At 35.7% G+C, this 18,607-nt stretch overlaps 1 protein-coding gene and 1 pseudogene across 1 annotated transcript in view; both read right to left on the reverse strand.

The window, feature by feature from the left end:
* LOC131429205 (uncharacterized) overlaps nt 1-18,607 on the reverse strand; it is a 443,882-nt gene that overhangs the window by 401,381 nt on the left and 23,894 nt on the right. The gene's annotated exons all lie outside the window — the stretch shown is intronic.
* On the reverse strand, nt 3,169-3,284 carry LOC131433375 (U4 spliceosomal RNA; annotated as a pseudogene).

Here is an 18,607-nt window from a genome sequence, read left to right on the forward strand (position 1 = left end):
TCAAGAAATGGACCGGTAAGTTGGCCACCAAGATCATGCGATTTGACGCCTTTAGACTATTTTTTGTGGGGCTACGTCAAGTCTAAAGTCTACAGAAATAAGCCAGTAACTATTCCAGCTTTGGAAGACAACATTTCCGAAGAAATTCGGGCTATTTCGGCCGAAATGCTCGAAAAAGTTGCCCAAAATTGGACTTTCCGAATGGACCACCTAAGACGCAGCCGCGGTCAACATTTAAATGAAATTATCTTCAAAAAGTAAATGTCATGTACCAATCTAACGTTTAAAATAAAGAACCGATGAGATTTTGCAAATTTTATGCGTTTTATTGTTTAAAAAAGTTCTCAAGCTTATAAAAAATCACCCTTTATAACCCTTGTGGAGAAAAAATTAGTGAAATGATGCTCTCCGAAAGGCAAAAAATGATAAGCCGAATTGAAAACCTCGCAATAAAAAATATACAATTGAACGAAAAGTTAAGTTCATCATAGTTACTCTCATAGGACTTACCAAAATAATACCTACAGTGCGTATAAAAAATATCGGGTTGACTAAGATGAATGACTAAAGCTTGCTTCAGATAGAATTGGAACAAAGACAATTGCCTGTATTTCAGTTATTTATTCTTGATTTCAAGTGCTTTTTTATACAAATGTAGCGTTTTCTTCATACTTTAAGAAAAAATACGAATAAAATTATTCGTCACGGTTTCGAAGGAATTCTCGAATTTTTCCTGTAACACGGCTCATTAGGCGGCGCACACCTTCTTCGTCCATCGTTTTAGCTATCTTTTTCCACCAGGTCGTCATCTGATTGATGTCTTTGACAACCTTTCTTTTTGCCTTGAATCACCTCTTCATGATTGTCTAGTATTTCTCAATCGGGCAGAACTGAGGGCAGTGGGGTGGGTTAAGGTTTTTCGAAACAAACTGGACCATTCTTGAACGACTTTGCTGTAATGACAACTTGCCAAATCTGGCCAAAACATTACGGGATGGTCGTGAAATCGAATGAACGGCAAAATTCGTTTTTGGAGACACTCTTTTTGGTATAGTTCCAATGTCTATGTCTTATTTGTAACGAAAACTTTCGTTTTTTGTCACAGCTGCGAATGCCCTGCCAAATCATAAATTTTCTTGCAAATTTGTCGGCAAAAACAAATTTAAATTTGGCTGGAACATCCCCCCGAGCCGTTGCCAAGTAAAATTTTTGACTTGGGATTTGCCCGAAGTCAGCCTTGACATAAGTTTCATCGTCCATCAGAAGACACCCGTCGAACTCGGTCAGCACCTGGTTTCCGAGCACGAATTTTGACCACACTATTCTGTTTTATGGTCTGATTTGGCAGTTTGCTAACTCGATACGACTTGATTCCTTCCCAGAGTCGAGTTCTCCTCACGGTACTATGGGCAGCACCGAATTTTCTGGACATATCACGGTCCGTCAGATTAGGATTCCTCTTAATCGTCTTCAAAATCTTACCACGCAATTTCCGGTCGACAGTTCCACTCCAACGATTGGCTTGAGGCTTTCGAATCGTCGTCAATGTTTCCTTCTACCGTTTGATAACGCGCCATACGGCATTTCTGAGCAATTTCAGCTGTTTAGCTAGCCTAGATGCAGACCACAATGGATTTTCCAAAAAACTGTGCACAATTTTTTCTCTTCTTTCGGCTTCCATGTTGATTGTTTACAAAGTACAGTCGATTTGCGGAATGTCAAAAATCATAAGTGAAGCTGACAAAATTCCCGACACGTGGGTGCCAAGAATTTCCAAATCCGTCCACCAGGAGCGCCACAATATGAGCAAAAGTTTGTTCCAATTCTAAATGAAGCAAGCTTTAAACTGTATTGTTGTTTAAGTCAACTAGTTTGATAAATGTAAAAGCACAGGGTAGAGATTTTTTTTTAATACTTACATGTTTATGTTTCCTTTTATTTAAAAAAGATAAATCATTACGCTGCGTGAACCGTTTTCTTGTATGTATGTATGTATGTATGTATGTATGTATGTATGTATGTATGTATGTATGTATGTATGTATGTATGTATGTATGTATGTATGTGAGAAGCCACCATCAGTTCAAGGCATTACCAGTGTATGCGGATAGACTTACAGTAGATCCGAATTTGATTATCAGATAGCTTTCATATACACTGAGGTCTTTTTTTATGCGGCCTTTTTTTATGCGGTTTTTTTTAACGCGACTTTTTTTATGCGAATTTTCAGAGTTATGCGGTTTTTTTTATGCGAAGTTTCAGAGTTATGCGGTTTTTTTTTTATGCGAATTTTCAGAGTTATGCCGTTTGCCCTTCTGCGGTCTTTTTTTATGCGAAGTTTCAGAGTTATGCGGTTTTTTTAATGCGAATTTTCAGAGTTATGCGGTTTTTTTTTATGCGAATTTTCAGAGTTATGCGGTTTTTTTTATGCGGTTTTTTTTTATGCGGTACGTAAATTCGCATAAAAAAAGACTTCAGTGTAATTACTGTTAAGAAGGCCAAAATGGGTTTTGAGGACCCGGCGCCTTCCAGCAAGAACATCCAGCCATATAATAAAGAATTTCGCTGTACCAGCTTAAACCCGCCTGATGGTTTGTTTGTTAGAAGGGTGCGTCTTACTCATTTCAGACCTTCAGGGAGAAACACAAAGCTTCCCCACGTGACTCAGTTCGGCAATCCACTCCATCATCGAGTCATTCACTTATAAGATACCCTGATGCACTCCCTGCCTCTCCACGTTTTCGATATAATTGAGCATAATACAATATAATATAATATCATACAATACAATGTAACATAATTTAATATTATACAATACAATATAACATAATATAATATAAAATAATATAATATAACTACAGAGAACAGAGATCCATGTTAGTACAACCTTATTAAAAAGCTGTGTAAAGCATACATGTAAAAATCCGTTAAAAATCACCATTGCACACGACTTTGCACCCATGAATGTCTATTAGATATCTGCTCGCTGTGATGTAACATAATATAAAACAAAATAATATAACATAACATAATGTAATATAATACAATATAATATGATATAACGCAATGCAGTATAACACCATACAACATAATATAACATAACAAAATATAATATTTCTATTTTAATAATAATAATAATAATAATAATAATAATAATAATAATAATAATAATAATAATAATAATAATAATAATAATCATAATAATAACAATATTAGTTTTCAACTAAGAATAATCGCACCTCGGTTGTACCTCATTGGTTACGATATCGCCACTGCGCAAAGCTTATAATAACAATATATAATACAATGTAATATAATTCAATTCAATATATAACAAATAATGCAACTAACAACAGAACCACATGTTGCAAAATACTATGATATATATTGCACTTTAAGATGGGCTTCGACCTACAAGCTATTTCGCACCCTCTCATTCTGCTACTAACGCAGAAGGCGATATCATCCAGTCGACGCCGTTCTATTGACCAAATGCCATCATAGACGCTCGGGGAGCCATGAGATAGGAACTTGTGAACCATTTTCTTTTCCACAAACTGTTACCTTCGATGCCATATTGGAAAACATTGAAGAAAAATAATTTCAAGATTTTTCAGGTTAACTAAAATACCACTATGATTAAAATCGTCTGAAAACGTGTATGAATGTTTGATAGGTTTCTTATAGATATTTTAAAAACCATCTCGATCATAATCATTAAAAAGAATAGATTGTTATTTTAACAGGAATAAAATCATCAAAACACGTACATTCACAGGCGCATGATAATTTCAGGCATGGCGATCTTTGCAACATAAATTAAGGTGTTATGTTTTCAAATATGAATAATATGGAATGATGTGATGCACATATGTTTTACGTGATTTCGACTAATGTATCAAATGATAGGCATTCGAATTGCCAAACAGTGAAAAGCACTGCGACTTTTTTTTCCTGAGTCATTTCAATTTATTGTTAAAGTATTGCGTTTTTGAAGAATGACGACGCTTAAAATAATGTTCGTTACTTGCGTTCATTGCTCCGGTTTATATTTTGTGTTTTAGAATTCACTTAAACGAACTGCGTGAAAAATTCACATGTGAATCGAACATCATAAAAACAATTTCATTAGTATTTTTTCACAAGTGATGGCGAAACGAGGTGCAAATTTGTATAAAACTTACTGGTAAATTCATACAGTCGGCAGATCTTGTCAGTTGGTGGATATATAAACATATTTTGGGACTATTAGTCCCCGGTTTCTGGTTATGAAAGCACTGATCGTAGTAAAGAAAAGCTCCAAAAACGGAACTTACTTCGATTTCTCAGCAATAGTTAAACTGGTGTTCAAAAATCTTGATTCAAATTGAAACTCTAATTGTCTTAAAAGATACAGTGCAATTTAATCCAGATGCAGATTTTGGTTCCGAATTTATAGGGCGGTGAGTGTCAAAACTTTGAAACCGTCATACAAAATGACGATACAAGACCGGTACGCATCGGTACGTGCTGGTACAGAAGAAGAAAACTTCACCGTCTCGCGAACGAAACACATCGCGTACTTTGCTCGGTTTCGTATAGCGTGAACGAAAACGTACAACATTTTCAAAACACAACCGAACTCACCGGCTGTGAGTACATTGACAATAATAACAAAAATAAAAATCGAATCATAGAACATGTTTCATTGTGCTGGCTGAAAAGTATTACTACTTATTCAACTTGAATTTCTTATACAGTAGTAACAGGAGCACAGGTTTTCGTTTGGTTTCATTTTCGTTTAATGAACTCAATCTGAATAGTGCATTAGAGGTGAATCTACCAACTTCAATTCAAACTATAATTTTTCCGCTGAGCTTATTATATGTTGTTCGAAATGTCTAATCGTCATAAAATTTACGACACAGATAAGCACGAAATTTGCTTAGCAGACTTTTTATGTGAGCATGCAATTTGATAGCCGAAAAAGCTTGTGATGGTCTTCGAGTTCCGGCTCTGGAAGAATATTGTCAAAAACTCCATCGGAACTTGCATTGATTCCAATAAAATGATAATGAAAAAAGCGTTAAGCCGGAAAAAAATTTCATAAAAAAAATTTTTTCATTAAAAAAACATTTATAATCATTATTTTGCAATAATGATGCTAACGTTCAGTGCAACCAGGCTTCCCAGCAGTACTGCTTTTCAATGACTTCCGCCACGAGATAGCATGAACTGTCTGAGTGCAAAGTCGAAAGCCCAGTCTACAATATGTGTGAAGCATATGCCGAACTGTAATGGCAACAGCGCCCGCATGCCTAAATGAATGCTGTCGCTGAGACAGTTTCTACTCACCAGTTTGATGAGAGTATTCTATCCGGAGAGTAGTCAAACCGAACGGGCTGTTTGTATCCTGTTTCTTTATGTTCGCTCATTCGCATAAAATGTTACGGGGACAGCCTTTGAAAATCGAAGACATCCTTTGATTTTTAGGGAATTACTGTTACGAAGGGCTGTCGCGAATCGGCTGTCTCATCAATGTCTCTTGAAGCAATAAACCGGCTGTTTCTGGAGACGAGCTGTGGTTCATAGTGCGCTCGCACTATTTCGGCTGCCTCAGTGAAATGGTACTAGTACATACGATTGCGTTGTTGGGATTACCTTTGCAGGAAATTTTAGGGTTTCATTACATTACCATTGTGAAATAAAGAAATTGTTTTAGATTTATATATACTGTCGGCGAAGGCAATGAATTTTAATAACTAACGAATATTAAAAGATAAACACAGAGTTTTGTGTAACGGCTCATATGTCTGAATTACTGAAGTATTCATCCTTAGTGCTTCCTTCTTATTCCTAAAGAAACAGATACACTAGCATTCATTGATAATACTCCGAAAATATCTTCTGCACCCTTATTCTGAATAACGACGTTTTGATTTTTCTGTTTCTCCTAGGATAACTAAACCAATGATTTTTTTAGGATCGGAAATGACAGCCACAATATTATTATTATTATTATTATTATTTGATGAATTGGTGCAACGAATGATTTCGTTGATCCTGAACTAGCTTTACCACTTTCAACTAGTTGGAAAAAGCACAAGATTCGTTCTTGGGCTGCATCCAAACATGCCAGCTACTGGCGCAGCATGCAAACTTGCGCTCAGACAAAAGCATTTCTACCAGATTTAAATCTGAAAATGTCAAAGTGTCTACTGTATTTTTCCAAGCATCATTGCAGTATTCTGGCCAGAGCTCTGACTGGACATTGCAAACTCAATTATCACATGGCTACTATTCAACGTGCTGAGTATTATTATTATTATTATTATTATTATTATTATTATTATTATTATTATTATTATTATAATTATTATTATTATTATTATTATTATTATTATTATTATTATTATTATTATTATTATTATTATTATTATATTTATTTATTCCCTCTTTCAAACTTAATTGTGGTCGTTCACCGGGGAATCACATCTACATTTTTCAATATATCGTTTTTCATTTTTTTTAACATAATTTCTTTTCAGAAAGGAAACTGTTAAATATATGCAATGAACTCGGCTCTCAGAATGTTTCACTATTCATTTACAATATTTAAAGTTCCAAACGTTTAATTTTTTTAAATGCGGACACAAGCTACTTAGACAATTAGACGGTAGAAAATTTTCGACATTCTTAGATTTGTAACTGCGGAAGTCGGATCCGAATTAAATTCAATAGTAACCTATGCAGCCTTTTCATTTCAGCCTGATTTGGGAAAATAGGTGCAGTCATGCCTGAGAAATTGAGTGACGTTGTTTGACACATACAATACACATACATAAACACGGAGGAATTGCTTAACTTATCTTAGTCGAATGTCAACTTTCACTAGTCGAATTTTCAAGTAATTTCAAAACCTTTTATTATGACAAAATCAAAATCTATGTATAGACACTATGGAATTTTTATAATTCCAATGGTAGATATAAGATTCTTCAAAACCAAATTGAGCTTGAATTCATGTTTAAGTAGTTTTTGTTACTTACCATTTTTGGAAATATAAGTGTACTTTATAGGTAATCGTACTCCCCAAATTTCCCAACCAGAACCGGCAATGAAATTCAATACGATGAATCTATTGTGATTTTGAAACCGCAAATGATAAGATTTTAGCTCTAAATTAATCAAAAATAATTTTTTATTCAATTTTTCCCATCGATTTTTTAGTCTTTCCAATTGTACATGTGTGGAATAATATGATGGAGTAGGTCTTGGTTTAATTTTACTATTGAAATGTTCGACAGGTTTTGTACGGACAATTTTGTCCGAGCTGGTGACAATACTAACGCCAGAGCGCTAAACGCTCTTTGAACAGAAACTTGCGTTGCAGGCACAGTCATGAGGGTTAAAGCAATTTCCATATTTCTGGACGGGAGTCTTTTCGATTTTCCCAATGCTTCCAAACGTCGAACATGTGACAGTTTCAACGTGTGTAAAAGTCGCGAACTTCTGGTAGCTATGACCAAAATAATATAATAGTTAATATGCCGTTGCTAGAGATAAGATAATTCAATGCATAACAGGAAGAAAATGAATTCCAGATTATCAGCACATATGTATTTTGGAATATATTCCAGGTTAATAGAAACACTATACTATTCATATATAGAAGATAACTTGATATGTCTGGAAAGCTTGAGACCATATTACTCAAGAAAGACATTACTAAATGACTTAGTGAACTAAAACTTTTTTTCTAAATAAAACGAAATAAACATTCGAATCTGTTACGGGCAATGTGCTGCATTCCACGCTTGGAAACATGTTTTTTGGAAGAACCGGAATTTTTCATTCAGTTTTTGCATTCAAAGCTTTGTTGAGGTACCGTACAACAAAACTTTGAATGCAAAAACTGAATGAAAAATTCCGGTTCTTCCAAAAAACATGTTTCCAAGCAAATGAGTTTCTAAATGATTTTTGCATTGCTAATTCCGACTCCAAATTTTGCACTCAAGGTTTTTATTCGATTGGTGGTTCAATGTACATATAACGAACTTAACGAGCCAGATTTTGTATGTTTCAGTTCTGACTTGGAAAGATTCTTAGTGTCCGTAGTATTGCAGCACTGACCATGCAATAGTCCCGTAGACTTACAAGTCGACTGCAAAGTTGAATGCTATTCAGAATCACGCTAACTAGTATCGAATACAGAATCTTTAATTTGAATATATCTTTTGCTACAAACATTCATTCGCCGTTTACATCTAAAATCTGATTCAATTGACTTATACACTCTTGTATAAGAAACGATCGCACCTTTGATATCCTGAAGGAAGAGATAAAGAGGATGGAAATAATGCTCCACACACATCAGTACGCGCCTATACTATGAATGTTACAGCCGACAAACTGAACGTAAACTGCCTGAAACGAGCACGCCGAACTGTCTCAGATCTTTAATTATGAATATAATTTCTTGAAAACAAACTTTTCTTTCTATAGAATTTCATTGATCGATCGATTCATAGAAGATCGACCAAAATATAAAAATTAACTATTCATTAAAACCAAAGTCCGTTCTTCAATCCGTTTCGTATATTATTAATTATCAATTATATTGTTATCAATGCCCTACCAACGGTGATTGCTATGCGCAATGATAAACCGCTGCGCAAAGCAATCACCAAAGGCAAAACTAAAACCCACATGCTTGCCTCGAATCTTCATAGCAAACCAAGAGCAACAAATTTGAACCGCACCGGCTACTGTCGCAGACCTGGGGTGGCATTATGTATCTCGATTCGACTGAAATTTTATCGAATCGACCACGTTTCGTATTATGGTTCTCGATTCGAAGTCGATCATCGAGCTTCGTTCGACTTCACTCGAAGAAGTATTAGATTATCGAGAAGTTTTGGCATTATGGAACCAAAACAATCGAGCTCGTAAACGACTGAACTCGATAAGAAATGGTCGAAAGCCTTATTACTATCGACTATGAGTTTTCGAATACGTTTCTTTTTTATTTAGGTATTATCGATAACATCTTAGATTTTCATAAACATATTAGTATTGTAAATCTTTATTTTAATGCATTGTTTTGTATATCGTTGTATATATTTTGTGTGTTTGGAATATTATGTACAAGTCGAACTGTTTAGAAAGCATATTAATTGAAAGCTGCGTGGTGTTTACTTAAAATAACAAAAGTAAGTCGAAACTAACCTATGCCCAGTAACTGTAGTTTGTAATAAAATTTCTGAATCCTGTGGACAGAAAACGTCGCCTAAACGGATTGTAGGAAAAAGCTTATTCGCTCGATAACAATGAGCCAATCAGCCATTTTTACCCATATATCTAACTCAAGTAAATTGAAAAATTTGTCCAAACACCTTGAAAGTATTTAGAATATGCCAAAAGCATCACAATCTCGTGCTATTAGCGTGTATTTGACTCTTCAATAGTACCTAAATAGATTATGAAGACTACAAAGAATGGATTGCTCCTGGTATATTAGCTAAAGCAATATCTTCTAATAAATATGATAAAATACTACAAAGAAAGCTGCAAAACCTAAAAGCCTTTGATTAAACTACACATATGGATGACGTAAATTGTATTAGACTTGAAACAATACATGAAAAATGCAGAATTTTTTTTATTATAATTTCAAAAGTTCATCGATAAATTGTGTACTAGAACACGCTTGAAAAAATTCTTTACGTTTTCAAATGGAGTGGAAACGAATCTGCTTCTTGATTTAAATTTCAGAAATGTGTTCATGTTAATTTCGTGCGGCAACTTAAAACCGCAGTATTACAAACAGTTTGCTTCTTTTCAGTACTTGAACTGAATAAATGTAATCGAAAATACTCAAACAATAATTCAGTTTAATTTTTTTTCATGATTGCTATGTATATGGGTTTGTTATGTATGTTATGACCAGAGATGCCAGATATTTTCATAGAAAATCTGTATTGATTCGTATAAAATATCTGTATTTATCTGTATTCGCTAATAAAATGAAATTTCTACAATACAATTATGTCAAAAGGTGTTATTCCAATAGATTATGGTTATAGAGTGGTAGATTAAATTTCATATCTTATATTATATTCATCGACGAAATTTTATAGTTTTTTCCTATCAACAACAATTGAATTATGGTGCCATATACTTGTATAATTTGAAAATGTTCACTTCATAAGTTGAGACGGATTTCCAAAACCCAATATGCAACATCAAGTCAGGTAATACAACTGTCAGTCTGGCAATAGGGTTTCATGATGCCAAGAGTTGTTTAACTTTTAAGTTCAATTTAGTTACAAATTTTAATATAAATGAATTTCAGTGTTCTTCATTAAATATCTGCACAAAAAATATATATTTTAAAAAGTGATTTGTACGTTGATTCCTAAACGTTTATCTCGTCATTGCAATCAAATACTAATAGATAGCTCAAATACTAATAGATAGTTTAATTTTTTTCCTTAATACTTTTGGTGAAATCTGTATAAATCTGTATTAAATTTAAGAAATCTCTACTCTGTATTAAATCTGTATGCGCATGTAAAAATCTGTATAATACAGACAAATCTGTATAAATGGCATCTCTGGTTATGACAGTTCGAGCAGCGTCAGTCGAAATCTAGTACCACATTGTTAGGATCTCGATCACGAGGTCGAAAGCGATACGTAATGCCTCAGTTCAGTCGAATCGACTTCAAAAATAATCGTTTCGAGCAACTCGATTCGAGATTCATAATGTCAGCCCTGGTCAAGGGAGAGTAATATTTTGCTCTCGACAGAAACAACGCAGTGACTGATACCCGAAGTTTACTGTCGCAACAGCGAGAACTTCATGCTTCTTCGGCTGTCGTGGACCATGACAAAATGTCTTGAGATGGAATGAACTGTCGAACGAAGTGAATGACGGCAATGTTGGCTGTACAGAACTATTTGTCTAAGGGCTGTCGTGATGAAACCTATCACAAGGCTGTCATGGAAAGAGTAGCAAGACAGCCTCAATAATAATGTCGCGCGGCGGTACATTTGGGAAGCCTGAGTGCAACAGACAATTTTCTCAAACCTTCCGCCCATTTTATCAAAAGGCGAATGTTGAAACAGGCTTTAATATGGATTTGATTACGAAGTATATCATGACAGCATACAACTGGGCCTAGAGTGCCGGTATGATGTATGGATTTGATTGTATTTTGATGCATGAATTTATTATGGTCTCATACGCAGAAATCAGAATTTATTGTAGCTAGGCAATCCCTTTGTCGGAGGAAAACTTCATCAAGGCTCTCGAACGTCGACCGATACAAATTACCTAATCATCATCGCCCATGAAATACGTCTGTTTCTAGCCATCAACTGGGTAAACCCTTGTTAGAAGGACTAGGTAGTAAACGAAACACCGAAATAATGATGTCCGAGCCAAACGACCTATGCGTAGGGTGGGGGCCACAATACGAACAACTCGATTAAACCGAAAATTGGGAAAAAATTGCTGTGGAAAGAGCTGCCAAACGATGTACATTCGTACGATGCGACGCCGCCATAAACAAACCCGTCGGCAGATTGCCGATAGCCGCGCGTTGGACAGGAAACGAAACAGTACAACATGATTTCCTCTGCTAATAAATTATGAAAGTTTCTTAAATAAAATAACAATAAATCTTGTTAATTTGCCTGATGGAAGCGGACTTACGAAAGTGAGAACATAAAAGCTTTGTTGTACTACTACTACTACTACTACTACTAGGGCCGGAAAAGGGAAACAAACCACCACCGCCACCGTCGTCACTGCTGGCATCCGGTCATCGGCCGGAAGTGGAACACTGCCAGGGTTCCGACGGAGACAACCGAAGAAAATGGCATTCTTTCGGCAAACAGAAAAGATATGAACAAACTTTGTTGCTACGTTTCGGTTTATTCTGTTCGCTGTTGACTCTTCGCTTTGGTTTCGGTTTGAATTGATCGAAATTATTTTATGGAGTGAATGGAGTGTATGTGAATCTATAGATATTTCTGTGCTCAGGAGGACGAGGACCGATCAATTGATAAAGATGCTCCTTTGTAGCAATTTAACGCCTGGAAATGTTATTGACTTCAGTGAAAGTTGTCTAGTTATCGTAAAATTTTTGTTTAATGTGCGAAGGCGCTTCGTTGATTGTTTGATATCTTAATCGATTGCCGTTTTATTTTCGACAGTTCTCGTCTCTGAAATTTTGTTTTGATCTCATGGAAGTTTTTAATTGGATTGGATGAGTAGATGTATTTGTTGTACGCCCAAGCGATATTTTGTTCGTATGATTCTGCTCTGCTGATAAATCAAATTGGTTACGCAACTTGACAGAACAAATACAGTATTTCAAATACCGTTTCTTGCCTTAGTCTTAGACAATTGTCTTTCAGGTCATGTATACTGAGACAACTGGCTGGCAAACAAAAATCCTAATTTACGTGAACTCCGGATTTTACCTATTCGGTCATTTACCGGGAGAAAAGAGGGGAATAATTGTCTTCGTGGGTGAAGTGGCGGGACAGGACTCCTGAGCAGAGCTTAAAATTATCACGCAAAACTCCAATCGAACAGCATCATACACCCAAACCTTCGTTTACGTAAACTTTTTTTACGTTACCTCTTTTTACGTAACTCTTTTTACGAACAAAATCCCAAATAACGTAATCTTTTTTTACGAACCAAATCCCAAATAAAGTAAACGTAAAAAGAGATTTTTGCATACAAGTAAAATCATTTCCATTCCATCATACATTGCATACAAGTAAAATCATTTCACATTCCAAGGAAAATACTACAATATGGATATTTTCGTAACGGGTTTGACGAGTAAATGTCGCAAGACGATGTTTGAAATGGTTCTGAATTCCAAGATGGCGACTTCCGGTATATTGGCATTCCTCAAAACCCCTTACAATATTCCTACATTAACGGGTTTGATGAGTAGATGAAGTAGAAACGATGTTTGAGGTGGTTCTGAATTCTGCTTGAGTTTCTTATATGTAGAATTTCGCTTTATTTAGGGCACTTGTTCAGTAGTTTCAACAGTCTCGATGATCTGATTTGACTGGTATTTTAGTATTTTTCTACTAAAACCGGCTATAATTTAGATCTGCCGCAAATATTATACTACTGCTTTAAAAAAATGTAAATGCCTACTCATGAAAACCATTCCGAAAATATGCATATTGTGAAGGTATTCGAGCAGTTCGAGTAGTATCGACACATATTGTAAGGAGTTTCAAGGAATATCAATAAACCATCTTGGAACTCGAAGTCCCGATTATTACGCAAATGGAGGTTTGGGTGTATTCGTTTTTCCTTGTCTCATTCGTAAATAGCCGCATTCAAAACAAACGAAGCATTTGCGTTTCTCATTGCAAAAAAAAGAGAGTATCAATGTTACCGTTTCCGTGACTGGTTTCTCTATGACAAGACGAAACCAAACTAACGTCTTTAGGGAGAATCCGAAGAATTTCACTTCTCATTCTTTCATCGATATAATGAAAATCTGTGGCGTTTGACTACAAAGAGTGACTAAAATATGATACATCAAAATGACTAAAGTATGATTCCTCCTTGGAAACCAAAACTACAACAGATTCGAGCACCAACAGGTAAAAGTAATTGTGAAATCTTTTTCTATCATTTTCGATTCTCAAGGCCTCGGTTAAATATCGACGTTGCATACTATGAGATTTTCACTGAAAATCGCAAATGACTGAAAGGGCAAATGAAGGAAAGAACACAATCATGACTGTTCCGCTCATGTCATTGACTGGACATGGATCTCGTTCTCATAATTTGCAAGGGTAGCTGAGAGTGACATTTATTCGCTCGCCATTTTCGTATATTTGGAGTCAATGAAAATGACTTTTTTTAGATCTGTTCCTGAGAACTGTGGTGGCTTTGTGTTGACCAATTTGAGCTTGAAAGGAGTTTTGGGCGAGTCGGGTGGAGGTCACGCAGGGTTGACTGATGTGTTGGGCCGCGTAAAAACATCGCCGGGGGACTAAAAAAATATGTACAAGTGCATTAGAAGAATACAAAGAATGACATAGAACTGTGTTTTGTCGATATATGTTTGCAGAAAATATTCAATGTTACAACGAATTTATCGGTTATTACTTGCTCGGAAGATTCTTCTTTAGCAATATTCACATTTGCAAAGGATTTAACTTTAGAAATAGTTACATATAATCCTCGATAAACATTATATTAGGTACTAGGTGAAAATAACCATTTGTTTTTGTTCACTGTCTCTTGAAATTATTACGGAATATTCCTGTATTTTTCGATAATTACTTCAGGGCAGATTTGATGATGATAGTTTTAGTTATTATTCTCTGCAAATACAGTGGGGTCTCGTACATTCGGTTTCACCGGTATTCGTTGTTGCCGGAATCACTATTGCCGGAAAACCGCGATATGCGAGACTAAGAGCATATAGGATTTCGATTGATTGGGGCTGTGAACGATTATCGTGCTTCGGTCGACAGATAGAGCCACACAATCTTCGGCAAACTTGTTGTAGATACTTAGATTAACAATTAAGTGTAGTTCGACAGACCGATTAGTTGCGAACTGCTCCGCCAGGAACACTTTGAAAAATGCATGATATAAATCATTCACATACAACAGACAAAACGATTTGAGCATCAAGTAACTCGCAAATTATAGTATTTTGAAGAATGCGGGAATTCAAAGTTTGCCAATAGGAAATGTTACAACTCGGAATCACTCCATCAGGTGTAGTTAGGGTTCTTGAATGCACATTTTAATTATCAGAATTATGCTCTGATCTAAAAACTAAATGGTATAAAGTGGTTTTGTTTGTTGGAAAGTTGTTAGAAATGTCAGGGTATATATTATGAAAACAATGTTAGTTGAGAACTTGTCCGCCGAATGGCGCTAATAGATTCACAATTTTACGAAAGAAAATTTATGATGTGATATCTCTGAACCCTAATGATATAGAATGTTTATGTTTTCGAAAAGAATGTTCCGAAGTTCAAAACAGACCAAATAGCGTAAACAATAGATGAAAATTCTCCAATTGGTCGCGCTAGTGTGCAATTAAGGGTTGGAAATTCATGTTGACTCATTCAGATGGATTCTTCGAGAAGGTGCTGTAGGGTTTCAATACCTATTAAATGATTGACTAAACAGTTCTTATTGTATCGACAAGGTAGTCTTCAGTAACTGAGAATAAGAATTGTTTACGAGAGTAATGTTATCCATCAGTTTTCAATAAGTTGATGAAGGATAGACACATTGAAAACTGTTTTCCTAGAAGGTTATCCCGAGTTGGCGGTTCAATGCATAGACACATATGTTCGAGTCCCGACATAAAAGAATTCATAGTGTCAGTAGAAACGTAGCACCAGCCATGCAATGGTTCTGTACACTCTGAATCGGCTGCGAAGTCTGTTGAAACAGAAGGTCAAATTTCACTACAGGAATGTAACACCAAGGCTTTGCTTTTTTCCAGAATGACGCTATTAAGCCACTAGAAATCAGAAGAACTTGAAAGAGTGAAAATCGAACTACATACTAAAGTTTTGATTATTTATATTGCTAGATATAATGATAAGTACAAAAAACGTAACATGTATGGTTTTTTTCAATTTTATTTTTTAGCGACCTCCTATTCTTCAACATTTCTTGAAAACAGTAATAAAATGAGTGTAGTATAGAACCGTACTGTCTTCGGGGAGTGTGTTGTGTTCGTTGAGACTGAAAGTGTTATTTTAATTAAAATTAGTTGAGAGCTGTCTCACCAGAAGCGCATTGAAAAACCTATTTTAATCCATCTAGTGGTGTAATGATGCCTTTCACATATCAATCATATTACCATATATAGCGCTGTGGTATTCTTCAAAATATTTTTTTTCGATTCTTGAAAGAATAACTGAAATCGGTTTGTTTGACCGTCTATTGATAAAAACTATCAATAGGAGAAGATTTGCGGTCGATTTAGAATTTTTTTACGGTTTTTCGCCCTTTCCTGTGATGGTATAAAAATTTTAACACATTTTACCCTATATTCCCGAGTCCGGAAGTCTTATGAAATTCAGAGATTCCGTATGGGACCGCAGGATCTTTCGTTTGAACCTTAGTTTGTGAAAATCGGTCGCGCCATCTATGAGAAAAGTTAGAAAACATATTTTCATTTTTTGCACATTTTACCCCAAAACTCCGGAACCGGAAGTCATAATCAAAATAAAATTCAGGAATATAGTATGGGACCACAAGACCTTTCATTTGAATCTAAGCTTGTAAAAATCGGTTCAGCCATCTCATACCGTTTTCGTTTATTGATCAGAGCAGCCCGAAAGCCGACCCAGAGTCGCCCAAACAACGTTTGATATGTTTGTTTTAGCAACCTGAAGTCGCTCTAGATCGGACTCCAATCGCGTAGTTTCGCTCTGAAAAATTTTTCTCGGGTCGCACCACGCATCCAGCCGAGTTTGTTTTTTTTTCTTTTTTTCATGTGAGTTGTTTAGGGCGCGTACCACGTGTTCGTTTTACTCGGAGTCAGAGTCACCCGCGTCTAGGTTCAAAAACGAAAACGGTATCAGTTAGTGCAAGAAAACGTTACACACATACACAGAGACAGACATTTTGCGTACTCGACGAACTGAGTCGAATGGTATATAACACTCGGCCCTCCGGGCCTCGGTTAAAAAATCGGTTTTCACAGTGATTGCATAACCTTTCTATATATGAGAAAGTTGGATTAGGCGTAAAGATTTTGATTATTTGGAAAGGTGGTGATCCTGAACCAGTTTCTGTGTAAAGCATAAATTATGCGCTTAAATTTAAAGATTTGCACTTTTTATCCTTTCGCCGAAATGCCTTAAGCCGTTGAAGAGATTTATTTCCTGATGATGAGTGAGAATATGAAATTTGTGCTTCATTGGGCTTTTCCCATTGTTTCAGTTTCACTCTATCAAGTTCCTCAAATTTAAGATGTTGCTATTCAGCCTAAAATTCCAGTAATTTACTAGCGTCTTCTACAGCCTTGCACCGACTCACCGCACACAGTGCAAAAGCGACTATCCTCGCTGAATGAGTTACCTGCTTTGTTCACGGACAGGCACCGACTGAGCAGATCTTTTTTTAACGATAAATTGTATTTATTTTATTTACTTTCGGATAACAATTATTATTATTACATCTCAAGTGATACAGGTTTCGCATTTCAATCTTCCCTTAATGTTTTATTAGTTACAATTATTCAATTTGTTTTGTTAATCCCTGTAATTCATGTTTAACAATATGGTTGAAGGTTAATTAAGAACAGAATGTGAATGTGACACAGCATATATTTGTAGATTCCGCAATATATTTGTTATGCATGACGCGAAGCCTCCATATGCCGGCCGAAGCAGTACTGCAACAAACGCAAGGTAACAATAAAAACCATTGGCCGTTTTAGAGGAATCAAGAGGATGACATCATTAGAGCATGCTGTGATTGGCATGTGAAAACATATGTCAATTTCAACTGATTTTTAAATTGATTACTTTTGGAATTCTATAACGACATGATTAAGTCAATTGCTTCCGATTGGTAGTTGAATTATATGAATCGATCCACAAATGACTACGTTGTAAGCGTTCAGCATAGAAAGGTTATGCAGTCACTAGGAAAACCGATTTTTGAACCGGGGACGGAGGATTTTTTGCACTAACTTTCTCGGAGATGGTTGAACCGATTTCTGTGAACTTAGATTCAAATTATAGGTTTTGTAATCCCATACAAAGTTTCTGAATTTTATTTTGATTCGACTGCCGGTTCCGGAATTACAGTGTGATTAGTGAAAAATATCCTATTTCATATCATTTCCTAACTTTTCTCAGAGAGGGCGTGACCGATTTTTACAGTCTTAGGTTCAAATAAAAGGTCTTATGATCCTATAGAAATCACCCGAATTTAATACAGATCTGACCGTTACTTAAAGCGGCGAAACAAAATACGTAAAACAGTTTCTAATCTAGCCTGGAAACTACTATAATCGGTAGCTATTATCAGTAGCCAACCGAACAAATCGATTTCGGCTATCCTGGTTTCCGGTTTCTGATTTCGGAATCACCGGAAATAGTGGCTATATATTCAAAAATGGATCTCACTAACTTTTCTCAACGATGGCTTGACCAATTTGCACAAATTTGGGTTGAAATGAAAGGTATTAGGATCTGAGGACACAGGGCCACGTGTTGAGTTTTAAATCGACCACGTGGCTCGCTCAATTCCCTTTGCGCATCGTATTTCTCTTGTACTCTCTCGTATATGAGCAAACTGTACCGGGTTGCCAGCATACATTTTATTATTTTGATGAGAAGTTTTATCACATTAATCTATCGTATGGGTTGGATTACATGATTCCAATGAACAATGACAACTTTCACAAAGATTGAATGTCTGTGTGTTTGGCAGCCTTGTCGACCCAATTTTATTTCGCTCTCCTTTTTCAGAATGCTATCAGGAAACCAAAGCGAAAACAAATGGTGGATGCATTGAAACTGACTTTGTTTCACAGAAAAATACAAGACTTTATTTTTATCGCGATAACATATACGTTTTTATGTA

Source organism: Malaya genurostris, chromosome 2 (assembly GCF_030247185.1).
Source record: "Malaya genurostris strain Urasoe2022 chromosome 2, Malgen_1.1, whole genome shotgun sequence".
In the NCBI taxonomy this organism is placed as follows: domain Eukaryota; kingdom Metazoa; phylum Arthropoda; class Insecta; order Diptera; family Culicidae; genus Malaya; species Malaya genurostris.